This window comes from Phodopus roborovskii, unplaced genomic scaffold, assembly GCF_943737965.1.
Source record: "Phodopus roborovskii unplaced genomic scaffold, PHOROB, whole genome shotgun sequence".
In the NCBI taxonomy this organism is placed as follows: Eukaryota; Metazoa; Chordata; class Mammalia; order Rodentia; family Cricetidae; genus Phodopus; species Phodopus roborovskii.
The window spans coordinates 33,337,297-33,351,784 of record NW_026126469.1 but is presented as its reverse complement, the minus strand read 5'-3'; the positions used below and the strand labels follow the sequence as shown (position 1 = coordinate 33,351,784).

General features: G+C 41.4%; 1 protein-coding gene across 8 annotated transcripts in view; it reads right to left on the bottom strand.

The window, feature by feature from the left end:
• Cd47 (CD47 molecule) overlaps positions 1-14,488 on the bottom strand; it is an 812,520-nt gene that overhangs the window by 227,293 nt on the left and 570,739 nt on the right. For 3 of the 8 annotated variants that reach the window (XM_051191584.1, XM_051191588.1, XM_051191595.1), the window contains one exon: positions 349-358. The exons of 4 other annotated variants lie outside the window; for them this stretch is intronic. The gene's annotated coding sequence lies outside the window, so the exon portion shown is untranslated. Of the gene's footprint in view, positions 1-347; positions 359-14,488 lie in introns of those variants that run through there. One more of the 8 variants, XM_051191591.1, reaches the window with a different exon arrangement.

Genomic DNA, 14,488 nt, shown 5'->3' with positions numbered 1-14,488 from the left:
TATCCCTCAGTCCCTACCTGTTACAGGATATGGCTGGCTTAACCCACCCTCTACTGTGAACTCTCCAGGCCAGGGGCTGAGCTGTCCTTCCCCAGAGGCTCTTCCCTATATAATCCAGACATTTTGGTACTCACTCCTTTTTGTACCCCTGTCTTCATGGTTGCCATACCTGGTTCCCCGTCTCCCCGTCTCCCCGTCTCCCCGTCTCCCCCTCTCCCCACATGGCCCAGTCTACTCTGGACTTTTCCTTTTATCTACAAAACCTAGAAGCAGCCATGACCTTTCCTTTGTTTTTTTTTTTTTTTTTTTTTTTTTTTTTTTTTTTTCCATTCAGATTTCTAATGTGGTTCCAGGTACACTTTAATCAAGAAATGAATGAGAATAAAGCCTCATGGAGAAGGATCTCAATCAAAGGAGGGTAATCAGGCTTGGCTTCGTGAGGTAGGACCTTTGAGGAGGCCAACCAAGTTTGGCCTGTGGGTTGCACATGCCTAACCCATTCCTGCATTTGGCTTTATGCTCCACTCCATAATAGGCCTGGGAGTGTAGCTCGGTGTGGCTTACTTAGCCCATGTCAAGTTCTAGAATTGGTCCCTACTACCACCCAAAAATGTGGGGTGTGGAGTGTAACTTTCAATGTAAGTTTTAAACAAGAAGTGAGTGGGATGTTTGTTCTTGTTCTTCATTTTGCCAGAGGTAGCCAGTTACCTGGTCCCAAAATGAATGAATATGTGCATAGTATCAATGATGCTCCTGGTTCCTAGTTGTCATATTTATCAGACAGTATTCAAAATAGACTAATTCAAAGTCACTGCGTCTCCTTTACCAACTATGTACTCTATTGTTCATTAATTCTAATTTACAAATCCTGCCAAGTTCAAATTTATTCAAAGCCACATTTTATTTTACAGAATGTCAGCCCTGCAAACCTAGGAGAACAGCTTCTCACACAATGTTTTCTTTTATGTCTGTCTGCATTGTATCTGCATCTCTTAGTGTGGCAAGTGCATTGGAAACAGCTCCAGCCACAAGCCTTCCAGCCATAGCCCTACACACAATGTACTCCAAACATACACCTGACTTTTCTGCTCTTGCAAAACCGTGCGGACATTTGGACCATCTAGGGAACCAGTCCTTAGTTTCATCTTTCTTGGTTCCCAATGCTACTGGTAGAGGAGACCAGAGCTATTTCCTAAGGGAATAGACTCCAGCAGTTCTGGCCTATCAGGATTTCATGATCAAAGTGAGGCTGAAATCCTACACAGATGAGAGGGTTTTGTTTGTTTGTTTGGTTTTGGTTTTGATTTTTTTAAATAGTAGGAGTTGGTCCAAGTCAGTACAGATCCTGCACCCCCAACCCCAGGGTTTTGTGTTATTTTGTTTCTTTTAAGCTTTTAAAAGGTTGTGTCTACAGAAGCCGGGGGGAACACTCACCCAGGTTTGATAGACTGAATTAGATTTTTCTGGGTTACAACTTTTTCTAGAAAAAGTTACAAGACTGTCTCTTTAAGAGGAAGAGAGAGGGAGAAAGAGTCAAATTTGAACAAATGCTACAGCAGAGGTAAATGAAAAAGGCAGAAGGTGAGAAGTGATGGGAAGACAAGGAGGAGAATGAAGACTACAGCCAGGATATGCAAAAATCCATTTGCATTCCACATGGCATCATGATCTAAGCAATTGCTCAAGTCATTTCATAAGTACAACGGAACACCAGTTTGGATGCTCTGCTATTTTACCTTCCTATACTAGGCATAGAAATGATTAGCATAGATGATTCCTGGAAAGTAAACATAAGGTTATTTTATTCATTCATTTATTTGTTTATTTATTTATTTATTTATTTATTTATTTATTTATTTATTTATTTTTCCGAGACAGGGTTTCTCTGCGTAGCTTTGGAGGCTGTCCTGGAACTTGCTCTGTAGACCAGGCTGGCCTCCAACTCACAGAGATCTGCCTGCCTCTGCCTCCTGAGTGCGGGGATTAAAGGCATGCGCCACCGACGCCTGGCTAACATAAGGTTATTTTAAAGCACCCTCGGATGCTTCATTACTCTTGATTTTTATTTTATTTTTTAATTGTTTTTGGATCTGAGCGTAGGTCAAAGAGCATAGAGGGCAGAGGTAAAATAAGATAGGTACATGGAAAAATGACTCTCAACAGCTACTAACTGGAAAAAGTGGAAGTTAGGATAACTCATTCTGTAGCTCCAGGAGGCCCCAAAGCAATACAGAGAACCCTGTCTCAAAAAACAAAACAAACAAGCAAACAAAAAAAAGGTAACTTGTTCTGTTCTTTAGTGCACAGCTCCCTGGGAATGACATTGTAAGCTCCTAGGGAATGACAAGATAGTTATGACGTTACTGGAAATATTTGAAGGTTTTAACTTTTCCCTTCTTGTAAATACCTGGATTTGTTTCCCTCTGTTTTTGTTTTTTGTTTGTTTGTTTTTTGTTTTTGAGACAGGGTTTCTCTGTGTAGATCTGGCTGTCCTGGAACTCACTCCGTAGACCTCCCTGGACTTAAGCTCAGAGAGATCCACCTGCCTCCTAAATACTGGTTTGATTTCCCTCCTTATTGAAACATCTTTCCTCAATCTTTAGATGTTGGACATTTGCCTCTGGTTGGAAGGAACATAGTGAGGAAGACACAGTTCCTGACAAGAAGGGGTTTTTCCCCAGTTAAGAGTTCTCAAAGTAAATGAAGTTCTAACAGGAAACAAAGACAGCAAGGGCAACTGGGCTTCCCTACTGGCAGACCCTGGAGACAAGAATGTGTTTGCATTTATTTAGGGGCAGGTGGGGGTGTGATCACCAAACACAGCAGGCAGGGAGTAAAGAAGTTAGATGAGGAAGTGCAGTCACTGGTAATAAAGGAAGCTTACCGAGCATTTCCTGCTGTGAACAACTGGTTCTCCATCCTACTGGGGCACTCTGAGGACACTATAGAAGGTGTCTCATTCAGGCAAAGCCTCCTAGCACCCCAGTCCTGCTGTGTTCTAGATTTGAGAGGGAAGTCCACAGGAAGCTGTTTACAATCCAACAATGTCCCTGGAAAGGTAGTACCTCCTGGAGAAACGGTGTGTGTGTGTGGAAGGTTGGTGATAGAGCTGGGGTGTGGATAATGTCAATGATCCAGGATGGAATGTGATTCCTGATGTGGTTATTAGAAACTGCTGGGAATGATGGCAGTTCAGCAAGGTCACGTGAAGATGAAGGTGGTGATGAAAGACTACCAGCCTTGGCAGGAGTGACTATAAAGAGCATCTAGTTGTCACAGGAGACCAGCAACCCTGGGGAAGAGAAGTTCGTGACTACCAGGGAAGGAGGAGCAGGGGATATAATTAAAGATAAGTAATAATCAGGTTCAGGCTTCTTCAAATGCCCCACTATCAACTTCATTTATTTATTTTAGCACATAATTAGCTGGGTTTGTTTGTTTGTTTGTTTGTTTGTTTTCAAGCCAGCAAACTTCATCCTGCAGGTAACAGGGAGACTAAATCGGGTTGATTGCTGGAGCACATGATTAAATTTTTATCTTGGCAAGATTGCTCCAGAAGTCTCAGAATGTTGGGGATGGCCCCGGAAGAGGTAGACAGGAATTATCTAAATAACAGAGCCATGATGCGCTGCAATCAGCGCTGCTACGAGGGCATTGAGAATGGAAACAGAGACGTTCTCACCCTGGACACAGCAAGGCTCTCAGGCCTGCATACCATAGGAAGAGATGGAGAAGGAAGGGAGGGCCCCGGGAATGAAGGATGGTGACTCAGAGAACTGATGTTGTCTTTGACTGAGATAATAAATTACAGCAGGAAGAAGAGATTTTGCGGTTGGAATTTGGGTCTGTTGAAGTTAGTGTGGGCTCTTAATCTGGACAAATGGAGCAGGGAGTTTTAGACAGCTATGTCTGTAGCCTCCAGAGCAAGCTGAAGTGATGCTCACACTATAGGACTCTTTACAAAGGACCGCATAAAATGAAAGTACTGTGGGCTGGCCATCAGACATTCAGAATTACTAATGCTTTCTTTTACGTCATTTTCACATGCTCACTAATTGGGATTGAGAAGTCCCCTTTCCAATTTTTTGTCTTAAATATGGAAGTTAAAGACAGCTGTAAAATCTAAACTCTTACTGGGCATAACGTATATCCATGGATGGCTCAGAACTTACGTGCTTGTATTGTTCTTGCAGAAGATCACGGTTCAGTTCCCATCATCCACTTGGAGTGGCTTACAGCCAATGCCTTGTAACTCCAACTCCAGGGAGTCCAGCACAGCACTCTCTTCTGACAGCTTGGGGGTGGGGCTGGACTCAGATATACATACTGTCCCTCCAACACCCATGTAATTTAAAGGCAAATATTTAAAAAGACTAAAGGGGAAAGAGAATGTAGGAACTATCAATGTAAATTTAGGATAAATTAAGCTACATTGCTGAGACCTTTGGGTAATGGCTGAAAGTGCTAGATCACTACATCTTGACAGCAGGGACTGACTGATTCTAGAAATGCTCCAGTTGCAGGAGGGAAACCGCCAATTTTAAAGTATGAAATAAAGCAGTTATCAGTTCCTGTTTTCCAAGCTCCTGTAATTTGACTCTCCCCAGCCCCCAAGGTTGCATCGGCTGTGGTAGGAACCTGCAGAGGCCCTATACAATATTTCTTGTGTACCTTTAGGCCACCTCTCTGCTGTTTTCCTTACTAAAGCCTAGCAGAAAATTAGTCATAAAGACATGTGCTGAAGTTTGTGGAGGCCCAATAAATAACTGCTGTTTTCCTCACTTGAGTTTTGCAGCAAAGGACATAATGTCAACAGAGAACAATGTGCCACTTGCATCACTGTTGTTGATAAAGGCCAGGCTAGAGGATGTGGCTCAGGTGAAAAGCAACAGTAGATAGATGTTGATGCTCAATCTGTGCAATAGATAGATTCATCCAACAAGTTATCTGCAAAGATAGATAACTGGACCTCTCTCCCTTCGTGGGAACTCACTTTGGAACACAACCTTGAGGCATGGGAAAACAAGTCAGAATTCACACTCTCAGCAATTTGTTCTCAAGTGAATGGGAAGGCAAAGTTCTCCACAAGTCCAGTCCCTTAGCCTGCCCTTACCAATGCACATCGCCGCCAAGGCAAAGACTTAAGATGAAAACAGGACTTAGAGTTTGCAAAGTCTTCAGAGGCTACAGCTTCAGTGTCATCATGGAGAGATAGAATGACTTATCCAAAGTCACACAGCTAATTAGAAGACAACCCTGAACTAGCATCCTTTAACTGAGATATCTGAAAAAATATGAGATTGTTTAAATCTGTAACTGTATATCACTCAAAGGTGCCTTTGAGCAGAATTGTCAGCCAGATGGTGATGATTTCCCCCACCCCACTCCCCTTAGCTTTGGAGCCTGTCCTGGAACTCACTCTGTAGACCAGGCTGGCCTCAAACTCACAGAGATCTGCCTGCCTCTGCCTTCTAAGTGCTGGGATTAAAGGTGGGCACCACCATCTCCCAGCTTTTTTTTTTTTTTTTTTTTTTTTTTTTTTTAGGGAGAGCGATGACCTCTTTAAAAAAAAAAAAAAAAAACACTAAGCCAGAGAAGGATTGGATCGTAATGAAGCTACGTCTCTCATATGGCCCCTATTCATCTTGAATGGAACACTATCTGCTGAGGCTTTGGGTATATTCTTTCTCATACTATGGGAAAATGCAGGTCTTTCTCCCTAGAAAATGGGGGAAACATACATTCTATTTGTTTGCTTGTTTCCTCCTAAGTAGCACAGGGCCTGGTGTACAATAGACATTCACAAAATGGGATAGATAAATAGATCAAGGAATGAGTAAATGAACAAGGCTCCCTTTCCACTCAGAAAGGGGGACGAGATGAAAAAAAAAATTAATAAATACTTTTCCAGCTGTGGCGATAAAGGAAGTACAATAGGGAAATCAATTTATTAAACTCTGCCAAAAATATTTTCTAAACATTTTTATCTGAAAGGATCCAATTATTAACTATTATCATCCCAACTGACTTAAGTGAGAAGAATGAAAAGGAAAGAGATGGCAGGAAACATTAGAATTAGCAAGCAGCAACAACAAAAACAGCTAGTCTGGACATGGTGGCCCACTGGTGTAATTCTGGCACTTGGGAAGCAGTTGGATCAACAAGAGTTCAAGGTCAGCCTGAACTATGGAATAAGACTCCATTACAAATAAAGAAGTTAGGAGAGCCTCACTCATGATGAGGACAGTAGTAACAACCCTACAATTCTCTGGGTAGACAAGAGAACAAGAGAAATGAAGCAAGTTCACTTCTTAGCAGAATGCCCCTCACACCCCCCACTCTGCCCCCACTTTTTAAACTGGATCCCTGACTGGCCTGGAACTTATTATGTAAACCAGGCTGGTTTCAGACTTAGAGAGATCTGCCTGCCTATGCCTGGTAGGTATTGGAATTAAAGGCATGCGCTGCCACACCCAGCCAACACCTTCCTTTTGCATACCAGTTCCATGGCAGGCATTTAGGCCAGGAAGTTTGCACATCATATTTCATTTTCACAATTCTATGAGATGGACATTATAGATTCAACCCTATGAAAACAAAATAAACCAAACACAGGAAAGAAATGAGTGATCCCACTAGTAGAGGTGCTATGCCCCTTACTCAAAACTCATGTTAAGATTCAGCTACCTTTGTGATAATACTAAGAGGTGAGACCTTACCTGGGCAGTGGTGGCATGCACTTTTAATTCCATCACTTGGGAGGAAGAGGCAAGCATATCTCTGAGTTTGATTTCAGCCTGGTCTACACAAAAAAGCCCTGCCTCAGAAAAAAACAAAACAAAACAAAATGAAAGAGCAAGACCCTTAGACCTGGGACTGTAGCTCACTTGATAGAAAGATAGCTTAGAATTCATGAAGTCTTGGGTCCCCACCACTGCCTGAAACTAGTGGCAGTAGCACAGTCCTGTAATTCCAGCACTCTAGAGGTCAAGGCAGGAGGATCAGAAGCTCAAGGTCATTCTTACTGACATAACAAGTTTGAGGCTAGCCTGGGCTACTTAAGACTTTATTGAAATACAAAAAGTGACTTTTCAGTAGTGATTGCATTAGTGAGATTAGTTATCTTGAGAATGTGCTTACTCTGAGTTAAACCTCAGTATGAGAGAATAAGAAAGCAACAGGCCACTCAGCTTCTCCAAGTCTAGAACAATGCGCCAAGTGCAGCCACACCTTGTGCCATCTGGTACAATGGCAGGACATAGACCAATAAAACATAGGATCTAAGTGGGGGGGGGGAGCAAAACATGAACAAAACAGATGTCATCAGGGACAGGGGTGGTCTGATAAATTGGGAGATGTAGATTAGTGGATGAAGAAAGACCTGTTGATGAACAGCATGACTACTGATCATGAAGATGAAGTGTGGTGGGCCTTTCTGCCCCTTGAGTTGATTTTAGTGCTCCTGCCACAAAAGAAAGGGGTAACTATGTAAGATGATAGTTTTGTTAATTTGCCTTACTGTAGTAATTGGTTCACTTCCTCTAACATTCCTGCAATTGTTTTGTCTTGCTTTGGGGATCCAGGATTTCCCTGCCACTAATCTACAGCCCCAAACCTTTATAACATCACTTGTATGATTCGTATATACACAATAATATTTACTCTAACAGACCATTAGCTCCATTATAAACTACAATGTCCTGGATCTTAACATGTGTAAAAAAATACTTTTCTGAGCCAAGTATGGTGTCACACATCTTTATCCTAGCACTTGGAGGTAGAGGCAGCCACATCTCTGAGATCAAGGCCAGCCTGGTCTACAGAGGGAGTTCCAGGACAGCCAGGGCTACACCAAAAAGCCCTGTCTTGAAAAAAAAAAAAGCAACAACAAGAAAAAAGGACAGCCTTCTGTCATAAGAACCTGTCTTTAGGCTTATGTATTTTTCTCTCCTTGTATGAAGATTTTTCTTTTCTTGATCCATGCATAGTGCTATTAGTTTAAATCATTTGTTAACTAATAGCTGAGATAATAAGTTCAGATATGTCAGCAATGAAATAGTCTATAATGGAATTAATAATTCAATCCTATTCAAATAGCATCAGAAGGGATAAAACACTAAGATAAATTTGAGAAAAGAAGTGTACAAAATTTTGAGAAAACTGAAGAAAATCTTAACAAATGCAGAGATATTCCCCGTCTGTGAATGAGAAGACACAACGTTGTTAATATGATCATTCTCTCTAAATTGACCTGTAGGTTCCATTCAAGTTTGTAGCATTCTTTGTTGAAGAAATTGAGGAGTAAATCCATCTATATGGTAATGAAAAACAGCTAGAAGAACCCAAACAGTATTACAAAACAGCAGAGCTAGGAGGCTTTCATATTCCATTGTAAAATCTTACTATTAAGCTATGGTTACCAAAACAGTGTGGAACTGACATGAAGATAGACATGGATCAGAGGAAGATAATGAAGAGCCCTGCAACAAATACCTATACTCATGGTCAACTGAGCTGGGGCAAAGATGCTAATGTGTTTATCAGGGAGAGGACTGTGACCAATAAGTAGTGCCAGGGGAACCAGATATTCATCAAAAGAGATGAACTTAGACCTCCACCTCATAACATATGTAAATATCAACTCAGTATGGAACATGTGTATGTGTGTTATACACAGAATGTATATGTAACACACCTATATATAATGTATAAATAATATATGTGTATATATAGAAGAGATGCCTTTAACAGAAAATCTATGTAAAACCAAAACAAAAATCTTCAAATCCTAGAATTAGACAAGATAGCACAGTCTCTACAAGAAAATAAATGATAACTCAGACCTTACCAAAACCTAAAATTTTGCGATCTGAATACATTATTAAGAAAAATGCAAATCAAAACAACTCTGAGATACCATCTTACTCCTGTCGGAATGGCTAAAATAAAAACATCAAAGACAGTTTATGCTGGAGAGGATGTGGAGAAAGGGGAACACGTCTCCACTGCTGGTGGAAGGACAAACATGTGCAGCCATTTTGGAAGTCAATATGGTGATTCCTCAGGAAAATGGGAATCATTTTACCTCAAGATCCAGTAATTCTACTTTTAGGCATATATTCAAAAGATGCACATTCATACAATAAGGACATCTGTTCAACTATGTTCATAGCTGCATTATCTGTCATAGCAAAAACCTGGAAACATCCTAGATGCCCCTTAACTGAAGAATGGATAAAGAAAATTTGGCACATTTGCACAATGGAATACTATTCAGCAAACAAAACAAACAAACAAACAAACAAAACAACAACAATGGAATCTTGAAATTTGCAGGCAAATGGATAGAACTTGAATAAACCATCCTGAGTGAGGTAACCCAGTCACACAAAGAGGAACATGGTATGTACTCACTCATATAATGATTTTAGACATAGAGCAAAGGATCACCAGTCTACAATCCAGACCTCCAGAAAAGCTAGAAAACAAGGAGGATCCTAACAGAGACATACATGGTCCCCTGGAGAAGGGGAAAGGGACAAGATCTCCTGAGCAAATTGGGAGCACTGGGGGTGGGGGTGGGGGAGGGAGTTAGGAGAAAGAGAAGGGGAGAAGAGAGGAGAGGAGGACATGAGGGAGCAGGAAGATTGAGTCAGGGGAAGAATAGAAGAGAACAAGAAAAGAGATGTCATAATAGAGAGAGCCATTATAGGTTTAAAGAGAAATCTGGCACTAGGGAAATGTCCAGAAATCTACAAGAATGACCCTAACTAACAATCTAAGCAATACTAGAGAGGCAAACTTAAATGCCTTTCCCTGATAATGAGATTGATGACTACCTTATATGCCATCCTAAAGCCGTCATCTAGTAGCTGATGGAAGCAGAAGCAGACACCCACAGCTAAACACTGAGCCAAACTCCTGGAATCCAGTTGCAGAGAGGGAGGAGTAATGAGCAAAGGGATCAAGACCAGGCTGGAGAAATCCACAGAAACAGCTGACCTGAACAAGGTCTGATAGCTGGGAAACCAGCATAGGACCGATCCAGACCCTCTGAACGTGGGTGTCAGTCAGGAGGGCTAGGCAGTCTATGGGGCCTCTGGTAGTGGGTCAGTATTTATCCCTAGTATACAAATGGACTTTGGGATCCCATTCCATTTAGAGAGATACTCTCTCAGCCTAGACACATGGGGGAGGGCCTAGGCCCTGCTCCAAATGATGTGACAGACTTTGAAGATCCCCCATGGAAGGTCTCACCCTCCCTCGGAAGCAGGAAGAGGATGGGATAGGGGATTGTGGGGACAGAGGGGAAGGGAGAGGGAACTGGGATTGACATGTAAAATAAGCTTGCTTCAAATTAAAATAAATTTAAAAAATAAAATAAAATGAAAATGCCAGGTGGTAGTAGCACTCACCTTCTAATCGCAGCACTTAGAGGCAGAGTCAGGAGAATCTCTGTGAGTTTCAGGATAGTCTGATCTACAGAGTGAGTTCTAGGACAGCCAGAGCTATGTAATGAAAGCATGTCTCAATAAGTAAATAAATAAATAAACAGCAAAACAGAAAAATAAATAAATAATTTTTTAAAATGAAAGAATATGAAACAAAAAAATAAAAGACTTGGGGAAAAGTTTGCTAAACTCAAACCAAACAGAAGAGTTTTAGTCAGACCATATAAAGGAAAAGTAACATCAATCAAACCATGAACAGAACTATTTATTAAGCTGCCACAATAAGCCACAAGAAGACACATTCTCTAGCCACCAGAGGTACCAGATTACAGACAACAGCAATGCTAAAGAGAAACAGAAACCCTCATTGGTAAGTGATGAGAATGCAAGTGGATATCTCTGGATGTCTCTCACAAGTTAGCATCAAAGTTCCAGCAACCCAGCAATTCTGCCCCTGAGCATGCACCCAGAGTACAGGAAAGCATATGTTCCCACAAAGATGTTCATTAGAGTGCTCAAAACAGCAAGTAGTAAAAACAGCTAAAATGTCCATTGCCATGGTAAATACATGGTGGTCAACAAACACAATAGAATATCATCCGTTAATAAAAAGGAAGAGATTGTTGACTCATACTAGACGGGGGATGAACTTCAAAACATGTGAAGTGAAATAAGCTAGATTCAAAAGATCCAAATTGGAGGGTTCCTTTTTCATACTATATATGTAATTTTTCCCTTCAATATCTAAGTGTATGTATTATTCATAATACCTGCATATGCAATCGACATAAATTTATGGCAAAAGTAGAACCATGGCTGCCTAGGGGTGACAGCGTGAACTGGTACTAGCTATAAATGAACAGAAGAGTGTCACCTGGGAGATAAAAATGCTTGTAGCTGGAGGTTCTTGTCCCACCACCCTTCAGCCCCAAATAAACACATGGACACTATATTAGTTATAAACTGTTGGCTGTCTTAATTATTAACCCATTTCTATAAATCTATGTATTTCCATGTGATCTTGGCTTACTGGAGAATGCTGGACCTATTATTCCTTTGATGGCTACATGGTGTCTCCTCTGCCTTTTCTTTCCTCTCCTAGCCCCACCCATACTTTCTGCCTGGCCAATCAGTATTTTATTCATCAACCAATAAGAGAAACATATATACAGAAGGACATCCCCCACTAAATGTTCTGCAACTAACTTACATTGATGAATGCACCACCGATAAATTTACAAAAATCATTGAATTGCATAGTTGCAACAAGTGAATGATATTAAATAATATTGTTACCAATGACATTAATGATATTTCAATGAGGTTATTGTAAAATAAACTAAATTTTAAAGCAAATGTATCTCATGATTCTATATGTAATACACAGTATTTGCCAGAGCTCAAATCTTGGTCACCATGGAAATACTCCTCTTCTTCACGGCCACACAGGTCAGGTGTAGGCCTCCCTTGCTCTTCCTGGGAACTTCATTACATGAGCCAATTAAAAAAAAAATCCAGCCAGGCATGGTGTATTTCTGGGATGTGCATGTGTGTGTGTGTGTGTGTGTGTGTGAGAGAGAGAGAGAGAGAGAGAGAGAGAGAGAGAGAGAGAGAGAGAGAGAGAGGGAGAGGGAGAGAGAGAGAGACAGAAATAGACAGAGACAGAGAGAAAGAGGGGGAAGATAGGAGGGTATTTCTGGTGTCTATGTGCATGGGTGTTCAGGTGAGAAAAGCCTTTAAACCATGTACCTCAGCATGCACTAATATGCACACGTGTCATCAAGTATGCTTGGAGGTTTAGACAGAGTAAGACTGTAGAAGGTGAATTTGCTCTCTCTCTTCTGGAGCTGGGGCATTGGCCTTTGCTCTCAGATACTGGCACTCTCCAAGTATTCAGGCTTATGTTGGTATCTATGATCAACAGAATCAATTTCCATAAAAACTCCTCCATAAATCCCTCAGTATATCATATAGGCTCTGTTTCCCTAGAGGCCACTGATCAATGCATGATGCAGAATCACTTTCCTATTTGGACCCATTCTATGGTTCTGATTTTGTGTTTCTCTCAATAAAATCCCTGTATTCGATCAGGCTGTATTCCTCATCCCCCGCCACCACCTTGAAATGTTTGACTACATTGTCTCTTGCATGAGCTGTCTCCCTACTTCTCATCTTCAGCACCACTCCCAGTGAGACTTGAACACTTCATAAAGGAGCCAGATTAATGTTCTGTTTGAAGGCACCCAGAAATTTGTGACACATAAGGTATTCGTTTCAAAGAGCCATGAAGTGGAGGAGATGACCTCAGATAGGTGGCTTATGTAAATATGGATCTAGGATCTAGATAAACAGCTCTAGATGTAAGTCTGAAATGAGCTCTGAGCAGGCAGGAGGGTGGGAGTGGTGGGGGTGGGGGGTGGTATTCATTGCAGAAAGTATCATGGAGAACCAATCCTCCATGGTTTCTACACGCTTCTGCTGACAGCTGGCATTCAGCTAACAACCTTCTCTTAAATAGAATACTGTAATGGTTTCTCCCGTTTCTGTCCTCCAGTAGCACTCACTGTTCCATTCAGTTATGCATTGTCTGTGTTCATGTTTGCAGGGCTACTCACTGACTAGACCTTAATCTCCTGGAAGAAGATGTCAAACTGCAGAGTTGATCTTAGCGTCTTTGGCTGCAGACTGTAGCCATGTAGAGATAGCAAAGACACCCACCCCTAAAGGCTCCAACTTACTTAGTCTGGGGTGTGTCTTATGCATAAATATTCCTTAAAAGGCTCCCTTATTCCACATTAATGAATGGTCAAGATGGAGAATCTGGTCTATTTTGGAGCAGAGTCTCTGAACTAGGAAGGATTTTCAATACTGGCTGTGGTGGGGTGGTATAAAAAACAAACAATTATTACAATGTTGTGCCACCTGTCAAATGGCCATGTACACACACACACACACATACACACACACACACACACGTTTATGATACTAAAATTTCATGGGAGACAGGGAATAAATATCTGAAAAGACTGCTTAGGGGACAATAATAAAAAAAATAGACTTCCCTAAAACATATTAAATTACCTGTAGAGCTTGATAAAACGCAGATGGCCAAGGTCCCAGAGACTCTGAATAAGGAGTTTGGACTGTGTCCCTGAATTCTGTATATTTCATAACAACTAACATCTGCCGCATGCTCTCTAGATGCCAAGTGCTGTCCTCAGTGAATCCATGTATCATCTTCACATTGCTGATGAGGAAACAGAGGCACAGAGACCAAGTCCCCAAAGTCAACCAGCTAATGAAGCGCGGATAAAAGATTTGAACCCTGGCATTCATGTTTATTGAATCCGTGGCCTCAACTATCAAACATAAGAACCATTGTCCTGGTAGGAAACATAATTCATAGTTTGCTTCCACAAGGAACCGAATGCTTAAAATACGTAGAGGGCAGAGTACCTTTGTTAGGTTAACGTTCAGGAAATAAGTAGAGAACCACAGGATTGTGAGACAGACAGTAGCAGGACATCCTGTATGCAGGTTGCCAGTCAGGGCCAAGGAAAGAGCTTCGATGAGCTGCCAGGGTTGACTACCATGAAGCTAACTAAATGAGGAAGGTCAAAGAAACTTTTGTCTTTGGTCTGAAAAGTGTAGGTAGTGCTTGGGAAGCCTCCATTATGTTACTGGTAATGATTAACATGGGGTTAAACCCACCGGATCGCAAAGTGCCTTTTGCTCATTGTTTGAAACCATTTGATAATTTAGGAGCCCTTTTGGGCTCCTTAAATTTCACATGCTTCTCTGGAAACCCTATGTGACATCATATAACTGAATACAATATATAATTAGAAAGGTGTTTTGAGGAAGATGAAACCTATAAAATGCTTCAGGTCTGGGGCTGTGGCTCACATGGTAAAGCACTTGCCTAGTAGGCTCGAAGTCCTGAGTTTGATCTCTAGCACTGTATTAGGTGTGGGAGGGCATACATGGTAGTGCACCCCTACATATCTGTAATTACAGCATGTGGGAAGCAACAGAGG